The sequence below is a fragment of the Miniopterus schreibersii genome, assembly GCF_964146895.1.
Source record: "Miniopterus schreibersii genome assembly, chromosome: 10".
Taxonomy (NCBI): Eukaryota; Metazoa; Chordata; class Mammalia; order Chiroptera; family Miniopteridae; genus Miniopterus; species Miniopterus schreibersii.
In genome coordinates this window covers 53,389,780-53,401,045 of record NC_138110.1, presented here as the reverse complement: position 1 = coordinate 53,401,045, position 11,266 = coordinate 53,389,780, and the positions used below count along the sequence as shown (strand labels likewise).

Genomic DNA, 11,266 nt, shown 5'->3' with positions numbered 1-11,266 from the left:
CCACAGCACACAGGTCAAAGGAAGGGACTCTGTTGTCCACCCTGTTATCACTCAGGACTACTCTTACACTCTTACAGCTTAGGTGCCAACTTGGTGCTGTGGCACGGTCAGTGTGGGGCTCCCTCAGCTCTGCTCGGGGGATGGGGCATCAGCATTCTCCAAGCCTGGCTAGGGCTTTTGAGCCCCACACAGACGATTTTACCTTAGAGGAAGGTGGTCAAGAACACTTGCATTGGAACTTTTGTCCTGATTTTTCTCCTGGGCGGGGCCAGAAGGTCTTTGTCCCTTCTTGTTGCATGGGGACTTCTTACCCCCAGGTTGTGCTCTTGATCTGCAAAAACAAGAGTTTGGAAATTAGGAAACCTTTTTTCCCTTCAACAAAGCCAGATTTAAGACTTATCTCACTGTAGACTCAGGAAAACCAAATTTCAAACTCAGAACTGAGCAGTGGCTTCCTGAGCAGCAAAAGCCATTCATTAAATGGCTGGGGAGCTACAGGCTTACTAGGAATCAGGAATTATCAGCAACAAAAAACATTGCTTTTGATCTCAAGAAGTGTTCTCCTTTAGCTTGACAGATGTGCCCACCCTTGGATGGTGGGGCACTTTGACTATCTCACCAAGGCCACATTGAATGGGTGACGTACTTCTCCAAAGGAAAAATTGGGTTGCTATTACCCAGAGGAAGGGGCAGAGGGAAGGGCAGGCAGAAATGATAAGTGCCTTCCACAGCTTTAGTGGTATCTGCTTGCTATTGATACCACATCTGGGTCTCCAGCCCATAAGTCTTCTCTGTCCCATGTCTGGTCGTCTCTATGTGGATGTCCCACAAACACCTGGTGAAATGCAATGTGTTCGGAATCCAACAAGTTATCTTTCTCTCTAAGCCTAGTCTTCTGGCCTTTCCTGGCCCGTTTCAGTATAATTAAATCAAATTGCATTTGATTCACCAACTCCCATCTGTCTGCCTCGTAGGTTATTTAATACCCCCAAACTTTGGAAATACTTTGAACCTGTTAACATATTGTTTTTATAATAAAAAGTAATTTTAACAAAAGAAATCTCTATAGAAAATTTGGAAAGTATAAAGAAAATTGTCCTTTAGCCCCACCACTTGGCGATGACAACTGTTGGCATTTTGCCCTAGCCGAGTTCCTGAGAGCCAGACTGGCTTGTGTTACAGAGCTCCTGAGAGCCAGACTGGCTGTGTTAGAGGTCCTGCCTCACCACACCCACCCCTGTGTGGCCTTGGACACTCTGCCCAAGCCCCTGTGCCTCCATTTACTCCTCTGAAAAACGGAGTAACAAAAGCACCCATCTCAGAGGGCTTGGAGAGAACTGAGTGAATAATGTGACAGGACACTGCCTGGCTCATAGTGAGCAGTCAATAAATGTTAGCTGCTATTTTTATTACTTAAATGTGTATATTTTAATTGCTGACAAACTAGACAGTTTTATATTCTGCTTTTTGTCATTAACTATTGTAAACATTTTCAATGTCACAAAATATCCCTCAAAAACATGATTATAATGGCTGTAATAGTCCATCATTTAAATAGATTCATAATTTCTTCTGTAATTAACCATTTCTCTATTTTTGGACAGTTGTGTGTATGCATGCTTGTGTGTGCATGTATGTGTTTGTGTGTGTTTGCTATAATAAATCTGAGCTGAAAATCCTTGTGTGTGTGTGTGTGTGTATATATATATATATAAGTGTATGTATATTTATATACATCTGACTGTGAGTCTGATTGTTTTCTTAGAATTTTACACTGCAAGTCCTGGGTGAAAAAGTATGAACTGTTTAAAGTCTCCAGAACACGCTGGTGAATTGCAAAAAAAGGGTTATCGACCATTCACGCACTCAGAGCCCACTTCACCACACCCTGTCCAGCAGTGAGGTAAGCTTTTTTAAGCCTGTCCTTTGCTGCTTCCATTCCTTTACAAGGTGGATGTTGCCACATTTCACTGGAATGGAAGGAGATAGTCCCATGCCCAGGGTGCTTCTGCATTCATTACTTTTTATAATGTTAATAGATGTAACTGAGCAGTCTGATAAACCCTGGATAGACATATTAACTTCTTGTCCAGTCCATTTTCCTGTGAGTAGAAATATAATCCATGGTGCTGATAATACTTCAGGTTTCCTTATTTCCCTGTTCCCCCTGCCTGAAGGTGTTTAGCATTGTGGCATCTCTCCCTCGTGACAGCACAGGTCCCAAAGCCCAGTAATAGGTTCTAAAGGAACCTGGCTCAGTTAAGACACGAGCTTAGATGGACTGACCCATTATCTGAACTGTGTGTATGGCCTTCTCAACATATATTGCCAATCTTTGTGTCATATTTCACACTCAGATTCCCATTCAATGTATTCCCCTTGCAGTTAATCTTACCAGTGTGATTCTAACCCCATAGAAAGAGAACTTTATTTTGTTAAAATTAACTAATGTTTATAAGTCCTTTGTAATTCACAAAATGCATTCAAACGCATAATTGCTTTGATTCTTAAAACAACAACTCAGAATTTAGTACGTTTACCTCCATTTTACAGATGAAGCACAGAGAGGTGAAGCCACTTGTTGAGCTGAGGGGCGACAGGGTCACATCTCCAGTCCCTGCTTTTCCCAAGCACAATGCCTTTGGCAAAGGAGAGCCAGAAGGATAAGAATTGCTTTGGGAGATGAATGCCAGCTTTGGCTGAAGGAATAAGAACCTAAGAGGAGCTGAAGGAGTCGAAACCACATATAGGAGTGCTTGAGCGGGACAAGCATTTAGGCCGTGGTTATAAGAGCCTGTGTGGCTGGACCTGCTCCCATTCATTTGGGGTGCAAGTGGGAGGTCTGGGACTCCAGAGACCTGGGCTCCCTCTTGCTTGTTCCTGGGCCACCCACTTCTGCTCGTTGGCTCCTGGGCAAGTCACTGCACTCTCTGAGTCTCAGTTTCCCTATATGATCCTCTCTGCCAACTTAGGAGAATTGCTTTGAGGATCTGCTGAGGTGGTGTATATGAAGCTGCCTCGAGAATTTGAAAGTGTGTGGCACAAGGAACCCCTTAAGCCAAGTTTACTCACTCCAGGAAAGGGCTGGCAGGACTGCAATGAGGGCTTCTTTCCCTTTCTCCTTTCTTTTCTCCTTTGTATTTTCATCTTTATGATTTTACAGTGTCCTTGTTGTAAAATGATGCAAGTGATGCTGAAGTATTTAAGGTAGAAATGGAAAGTTCTCTATGCTACCCACCTGCAGCCCTCCGTCTTGCTCACAGACAGATCACCAGTGTTTGTGGTTTAGTATACCTCCTGCCAGGCTTTAAAAATATATGTATATACTCCCCTGGCCAGATGGCTCCGTTGTTAGAGGGTCATCCCATACACCAAAAAGGTTTCAGGTTCGATTCCAGGTCAGGGCACATACCTAGTTTGCAGGTTTGATCCCCCATCATGTATGGGAGGCAACCAATCAATGTTTCGTTTTCACATCGATGTTTCTCTCCCCCTTCCCCTCTCTCTAAAAATCAATAAAAGTATATCCTCAGTGAGGATTTAAATATATGTATCAGTTTCTATGCATATATTTTTCAATATATATATATATTCACACATGCACTTGCTCATACAACTTTGTTCTTTAGATTTTACAAAAATGTCCTCTACACTGTTCTGTACCTTTTCTCCCCCCCCCCCCAACAGTTTTATCTTGAAAGCTCTCTACATCAGAGCTATTTAATTCTTTTCTATATCTCGGCGTATATATAGGCTAGGAACAGATGTCATTTGGATCATTACCAATTTTTTTAAATGTTACCAATGGTGCTGCATGAAAATGCATGTCAAACAAGTTTCTACTTTTGTAAATGTATTTTGAAGTAAAGTTGCTGGTGACACAAATTTTAATATTTGATAGGTATATCAAACTGCCAGATTCCATTCACACCAATGGTGTTTGAGGTAGACATTTGGCAGTGCCTGGAGACATATTTACTTGCCACAGCCTGGGCGGTAGCAGTGGAGATGCTATTGCTATCTAGTGGGTAGAGGCCAGGGATGCTGCTAAACATCTTTCAATAAACAGGACAGTCCGTCCACAACAAAGAATTGTGTCAATAGTACCGTGATTGGCAAACCCTGGCCTACACCCTTGCCAGTGCTGGATATTGCCATTCTTTTTAAACTTGCCAATCTGGTTGTTTGAAAAATGATACCTAATTTTACTTTGTACCTCTTCTGGAGAACGGAGTTACTTTTACTTCTTACTTTATATATTATTTAAATTTGTATAATGACCATGTATTATTTTGGGGGGTTTTGAAAAACCATTAAAGATTTATTTTCTTATTTATTTATTTTTTAAATATATCTTTATTGATTTCAGAGAGAGCAAGGGAGAGGGAGAAAGATAGAAACATCAATGATGAGAGAATCATTGATCGGCTGCCTCCTGCACATCCCTGACTGGGGATCGAGCCCACAACCCCTTTCGAAGCACGTTCTACCAGTGGACGCCAGACCCAGGAGCCACCTCCAAGAATCATCACAGCCCGGAGATACTCCTCACCACAGACCAGGGCTCAAAAAAAAAGTTTCCTACATTGACCCACAACACCCACCATGGACTCATCTGCCCAAACACCAGAGAGAAATCTTCATGCTCATTTCTCAGCTGTGAAACCTGTGGTCCATTTACCCTGTGAATTTTCCAGGCTGGCACAGCTGAGCCAAGCCCCTGGGGCTTTAGCGGAGCCTGGAGCTGCTGGTATATGCTCTGGTGCAGCATGAAAGTGTTCAACTCCCTCCACTATGTCCTGTCAAATGGAAAAGGAGTGGAGCCCAGTCCTAAGCCCAGCTCAACATGTAAAGGACTCCTGGAGAGGTGTCTGCATCCTTTCACTTGGCTCAGAGCAAGCTGGAGCCAACCTGGAGGAAGTATCCATGGAGGACTTGTCAGTAATACCTGGATACTCCCAAGAAAATGTCCCATGTGGCCGAAGTAGTGTAGGTGTTCCTGCAGCCTTTGCAGATCACCCAATAGCAGACTCCCAAAAGTGGTAAACAGCTCCTGGCCCTGGTGCCTGGAACAGGACTTCTGCCAGCAGTTCTGTGCATTGGGTCTACAGCCTGCTGTGGTTTTCCAGTAAACAAAGGCATGTGTGGAGGTTGCCTGCCTGGTCTAGTGGCTCTCTCCACTCTAGAGTCCACACAGATCATGTCAGTGGAATGGAGTGTACAATCTGTGGGGCCATAAATGCCTGAGATACCCCTGCACCGCTGACTTAGACGGAAGGCAGTAAGGGGTTCAGAGTAGACTAGAAAGGAGTAATAGAAGGAAAGAACACCAGTCTGCAAGTCAGGGCCTGAGTTTTGCGCCTGCCTGGCTGTGTACCCTGGGACAGGTAAATCACTTTACTTCTTTGGGCCTCAGCTTCCTTGCTAACTGGTAATTGGAAGCATTCACTCTATTTTTCAATTTGCAGTTTTCTCAAAAACATTGCCAATTACATAAAGCTACAATGGTTTAGAGATTTAAAATAGAATTTAGAAACAATCCACTTCCTGTTGATTCATTTTTCTTACTCAAAAGTCATAGATGCTCAGAACAGGAAAAAAAAAAAGTTGGATACAGCCAAACAAAAAGTAATTCATGGAGAACACCCATAATTCCGCCCACTCAGAAACCATGCTGTTGGTGTTTTGTTGGGATCTGTTCAGATAAGCGGCTCTTAACTGGTGGATGGGTGGGCTTTGGTGGGAGAGAGTTCCTGGATTATTTAACGAACCCCTTTTCATGGGCCATTTAGGATACGTTAGATGTTTTGCCAAAACATTTTTTTTTTTTACAAAAAAAAAAAAGTGCAAATAAAAGCTGGATGAAAAGGAATTAGAACTTGAGAAAACAAGAAAAAATGGATAATTTGAACACCTGACAAAAATGCTTCAAAGGGCACAAAAGGATGCCTGGTTATCCTACAGTGCACAAAAATTACCAGTGAGAGACATGAGATTAATGCTCATTTCAGCTATTTACATTTAAGTCAACAAATATTTCCTGGGCAGTTACTATAGTATGCCAGGCCCTATAATACGAGCTCCACAGGTAGCCCAGCCACTGACCTCACTGAGCTTTCAAACTAGTGGAGACCAACACGGAAATTATTTTATGCACAAACAATAGTTTGTGTTTAACCAAATCACCTTTGTGAGTGATTAGCACAGCCGATCCCTAAATTAGCTCACTCCCCCTGCTCTTCTCACTCCTTGACCCAGGCTCCCTGCTTTTGAGGGGCTAATGTTTGAGCCTTGAGTGGAGGCCTCTTTCCAGCCTGTGTCTAATCCAGAGGTTGCCTCCAGGAGTCCCTGAATGAAGGCCATTCAACCTCTCGTTCTTTTTAAGGAACAGGAAGTTTACTACCCTCTGCTGGGCTTCTTCCTGCTTGTTTGAAACTTTTCCTTATATCAAACTGTAACCTCCACTCTCCCCCCCAACTTCCTCTGATTAGTCAGAGAAATTCATAAAGCAAGTTTGTCTGTTCCAACCTGAAGATCTTTAGATCTTCAGGTGAAGCACCCAGTCCCATGGTCTGGTCCTTGAGTCAATACCCAGCGTCTGTGCTGCCCTTCCCTGGCAGGAAGGACCTGCAAGCCCCCTGTTGTTTCATCAAACTGTGCAGATGAAAACTGTGCAAACTCCAGACCTTCCAACAAAGTATCCATGAACAGATGGCCATGGCATGGGAGCAGAGAGGCCCAGACCTTTGAGAACAGACTATGCTGGTGACACTTGAAAGGATTCTACAGTTTTAAGAGGTGGATGGGGAGGGAGAGTAGATGAGCCAGCCCTGATTGAGGACCTGGTTTGCTGTTACAGGGTTGTGCTAACTAGCATACTGCCTCCAGGACTGTGGCAAAAATTATCTAAAGCAGAGACTGCAAACTAGCAACGTAAGGGCTTAGATCCAATCCACAAATATATTTTGTTATGCCTGATTTTTTAAAATTTATCAATAAATTTTAAAATGAGCTATTTCAAAACAAATATCTGGATTCCCAGGTTCTTGAAAACCCAGAATAGCTATTGGCTAGAGCCAGGAGCAGCTGTCACTATAGGGTGGAACTCATGCTCTGGGCTTCACCACAGTCTCCACCACATCCTGTGGGTTCATACCTGGTTGGCCTCATGTTTATGGCATTTCTCTGGTCTCTGTAGCTTCCTCAATCAGCAGGCCCTGATGTAACAGATGTAGAAATTAGATGCATTACTATTAGGATTTTTTACAATGAATTTCTTCGGGGACCTTCTAACTCTCAGGAGAATCATCTATCTGCTCAGAACTTGGAAGCAAACTCCCCTGAGTGATCCTTACAGGCTGGAGGATGTCGCCAACCCCCACCCCACCCGTGTCTGTGACCATTTCAGCACCTGTTATATGGAGGCAGTGGTATGAGGAGAAAAGGGCTCAGTTGTATTGTGATCAGATAGACCTGGACCCCATTCCCAGCTCTGCTGCGTCCTAGCTGGTGATTTTGGATCAAGGATTTCGTGTTTTCTGAGCCTCGGTTTTCCACCTGTCAAGTGTGAACATTAGTACTCTTCTCATGGGATTTCTGTAAAGGGTCTGGCTAAAAGACACTCAGACTGTGTTAATTCATTCCCTTTTTCCTGTAGTTCAAGGACTAGGGCCAGCTTGTTCCCAATCATATAAGGCAGAAATCAAGCAGTACCTCTTTTTTAACTACTTTGGATATTTTTTAAAAGATGTAAGTAATACACTTCTATCTAGGTATATTGGCCTGCTTGGGCTACCATACCAAAATACCACAAATCGGGTGGTTTAAACAACGGAAATGTATGTTCTCACAGTTCTAGAGCCTGAAAGTCCAAGATCAAAGTCCCACAACGGTTGGTTTCTGGTGAGACCTCTCTTCTGGTTTGCAGTTGGCCGCCTTCTCACATGGCCTTTCCTTGGTGCTTGATTGAGAAAAGGGATCTCTGGTGTCTTCCTCTGATAAAGACATGAGTCCTATTGGATTAGGGCCCCGCCCTTATGAGCCAATTTTACCATGATCACCTCCTTAAAGGTCCTATATCCAAATACTGTCATTTTTGGGGTTAGGACTTAAACATATGGATTTTGTGGGGACATAATTCAGTTCACAATAAGAAAACCAGAAAATCCAGTTTTTAAAAAGTCACTCAGGATCTCTCTTATTTCTGTCTACACCCACCCCAGTCCAACCACATAACTACTTTATCGACTATCCTTTTATAATTTATATATTTAAAAGTTGAATTGTGCATACCTTTTTGGTAGCCTGTTTTTTTCCTTTTACATTTTATTTTTATTTTTTTTAAGTATATCTTTATTGATTTCAGAGAGAGGAAAGGAGAGGGAGAGAGAGAGATAGAAACATCAATGATGAGAGAGTCATTGATCGAGCCCCAACCCGGGCATGTGCCCCGACCGGGAATCGAACCCTGATCACCTGGATCCCAGGGTGACGCTCAACCGCTGAGCCCCGCCCGGCCGGGCTCTTTTACATTTTAAAGATTATGGTAACCTAAGCTAAACAGGAGTTTTAAAGCAACTTATGTAATTGTAACCTGTTTTTAATTGTAATCTTTTCATTGTAACCTTTCTCATTTAGTGCATATAAATTGTTTCATGGAATGGATATACTCTCATTTATTTATCTAATCCCTTCTTGTCTGGACACTTAGAATTCTATCGTCTATAGACATGGGTGTTTGTTAGCTCTTGACTTTGGGCCAATAATAACTTCATCCATCTGAGCATCAGTTTGTGTCATCAGGATCATAACAATATCACTTCATAAAGTGCTTCACACAGCATCTGGTACATGGAAAACCCTCACAGTCATTATAATATTATAGTGACATATATATTATAATCTACCAGTAGTGGACCCAAGTGAAACATTTCCTCGAGGCTCCCATCTCACTGTGCCGAGTTCACATTCAATGGCAACCTGTCGGTGGCGAGTCCATCCCTAGTTGCCATGGAAGCAGGGCATGCATAATCCCACCCTAGGAAGGAGCATTTAGCTCCCAGTGTGAATTAATACATGGGAATGGCAGTATAAGTACTTCAGGCCTTTTAAGGTTTCTGGCACCCAAACTGGATGTTATTTCTCTGATTAAAACTTCCCGGTACCCTCAACATGTGATAACTCTTAAAGGTGGCTTAACAGGCCTGGCATCACTGCTCAGCCTCATCTCTCACCTCTGCCTCCAGCCAGATGAACGGCCATCGGCCCCTCGAACACCACTCTCACCCTCAGCTCTGGGGCTTTCACCTGCTCCTTTCACTGCCTGGAGCATGCCTCCCTTTCCCATCTTCATTTAGCTAATTCCTCCTCTTCTTTAGCATCGCTGCTTAGAGGCCCCTGAACAGATGCCCTACCTGTGTCTCCCTCCCCCACACCCTTTACCATGTCAGTGCACACAGGCTAACCCCCAGCTGGCAGCACCCATACTTATTGCCAGGGGGCTTTTTGGGGTCACTGGAACCCACTCTGCCAACTCCAGGACAGGCCTGAAGTGCTGGGAGTTAACTCTCCCGGGGCACTCCTAGAGCAGTGACAGCCTGGGTATATGAATTCCCCAGCTCTCTTCCTCCTCTGGTCAGATAACACCGAAGCGTTTTACACCAGCCTCAGAATTCCCGGTGGGATTAAGCTCCCGCTGCCCACAGTGCTAACTTGCTTGACAACACACCTTCCTCGGCTGCCTTTCCCATCTTCTTTCCCAGGATTTCCCTTCTCTCCCAAAGTATTTGCTTGTCTTTGAATTCCTGTCTCAGGACCTGCTTCAGAGAGACCCATACTGAGAGCCACTGCCCCTGAAAGCCTTCCCAGCACGGTCGGCACCTGGGGCCATGGGCAAGCGGGATGTCCCTTCCCAGCTCTGCCACAACCCCTCCTCACCCCAGTCCCTGCACTCATCATGCTGTTATAATTGCCCAGGTCCCCACAGAAACACAGACAATTTGCTGGGAAAGAAATTTAAATGGCTTTTAAGCATTTGAAAGGACGGTCAGCTTCACTCATAATTAATGAAATTCAAATAAAGAACGCCTGCTGGTAAATGCAAACAAAAAGACAAAATTAGAAAATCATTTTACAATCCCTGATAATTGATTCATTCAAGGACCATCAATGGATGAGGAACTGGATACCCACAAGGTTCTTGTGGGAAGGGGAGAAATGGACATTTAACATCGAGAGATGTGGTCACCACCTTAACTGGTAATCAAACTTGGCATCATTAATAGTGGAGCAACAAGACATTATGGATCTCCTGGTGCCAGGCAAAATGAAGCACACAGCACCACCCATCAAGTGTTAAATTCTTGCCCCCAAAGTATTTTTAACCTGAATCTGTCCTTTACATCTAAGTACTAGTTTATAGGAAATACAAGGCAGAGTATGAGAAGTTAAAGGACATGACAATGACCAATCAGACAAATCCCAAAGTGGAACATTGTAAAAGACAGCTGGCCAGTCCCTTCATGAGTCAATGTTATGGGAAAAAATTAAGGAGTGAGGACCATTCTAGAGACTTAAGGTTTAAGAACAGAATTTATTGCATGGCTGTTGATTGGATCTTTGTTGGATCTTGATTGGATCAATGAAGAAATTTCTGGTACAACTGCAGAAATTTGGATATGAACTAGATATCAGGGCCTTACTGTTAATTTTTTAAATGTGAAAAATGTGTTGTTTTATGTAAGAAAATGACCCGTGTTAGATATAAAGTAATACTGAAGTTGCCAGTGAGTGAAATATCATGATGCCTATATTTTATTTCAAAACAATTCAAACCCTCTCCCCAAATTAAACATTTGACAAGTTTTTAAGAACGATTATATCTAGATGATGGGTGTTCAATGAACTATTTTGTTTGCTGTTTTATATGTTTGAAAATGTTTTTTATAATAAAGCAAAAAAGCAAATAAAAAGTTTGAGATACCATATTTCACCCATAGATTCCAAAAATGTTTAAAATATTCTGTGTTGGCAAGGGTGTAGAGAAATGGGCACATTTATAGACTGTTAGTGGGGAGTATGAACCGGGACAGCCTCTTCCGAAGGAACTTTGGCAAAGACATCTTTGATCTAGCAATTCCATTTCTAGGAATTTATCATACAGATTATTCTCAAACATGTGCACAAGTATATATGAATAAGGATGTTCACTGCAGCATTGTTTTTATAACCAAAGATTAGAAACAGCTTATATGCCATCAGTAGGAGC

The 11,266-nt window shown here is 43.0% G+C and overlaps 1 protein-coding gene across 2 annotated transcripts in view; it reads right to left on the bottom strand.

The window, feature by feature from the left end:
* OSER1 (oxidative stress responsive serine rich 1) overlaps window positions 1-10,947 on the bottom strand; it is a 29,582-nt gene extending 18,635 nt beyond the window's left edge. Inside the window, exons 1-2 of one of the 2 annotated variants that reach the window (XM_081149472.1) lie at window positions 7,157-10,947; window positions 203-331 (exon numbers count right to left, since the gene is read on the bottom strand). The gene's annotated coding sequence lies outside the window, so the exon portion shown is untranslated. Of the gene's footprint in view, window positions 1-202; window positions 332-7,156 lie in introns of those variants that run through there. The other variant, XM_081149473.1, reaches the window with a different exon arrangement.
* Between the last annotated feature and the right edge of the window lie 319 nt (window positions 10,948-11,266).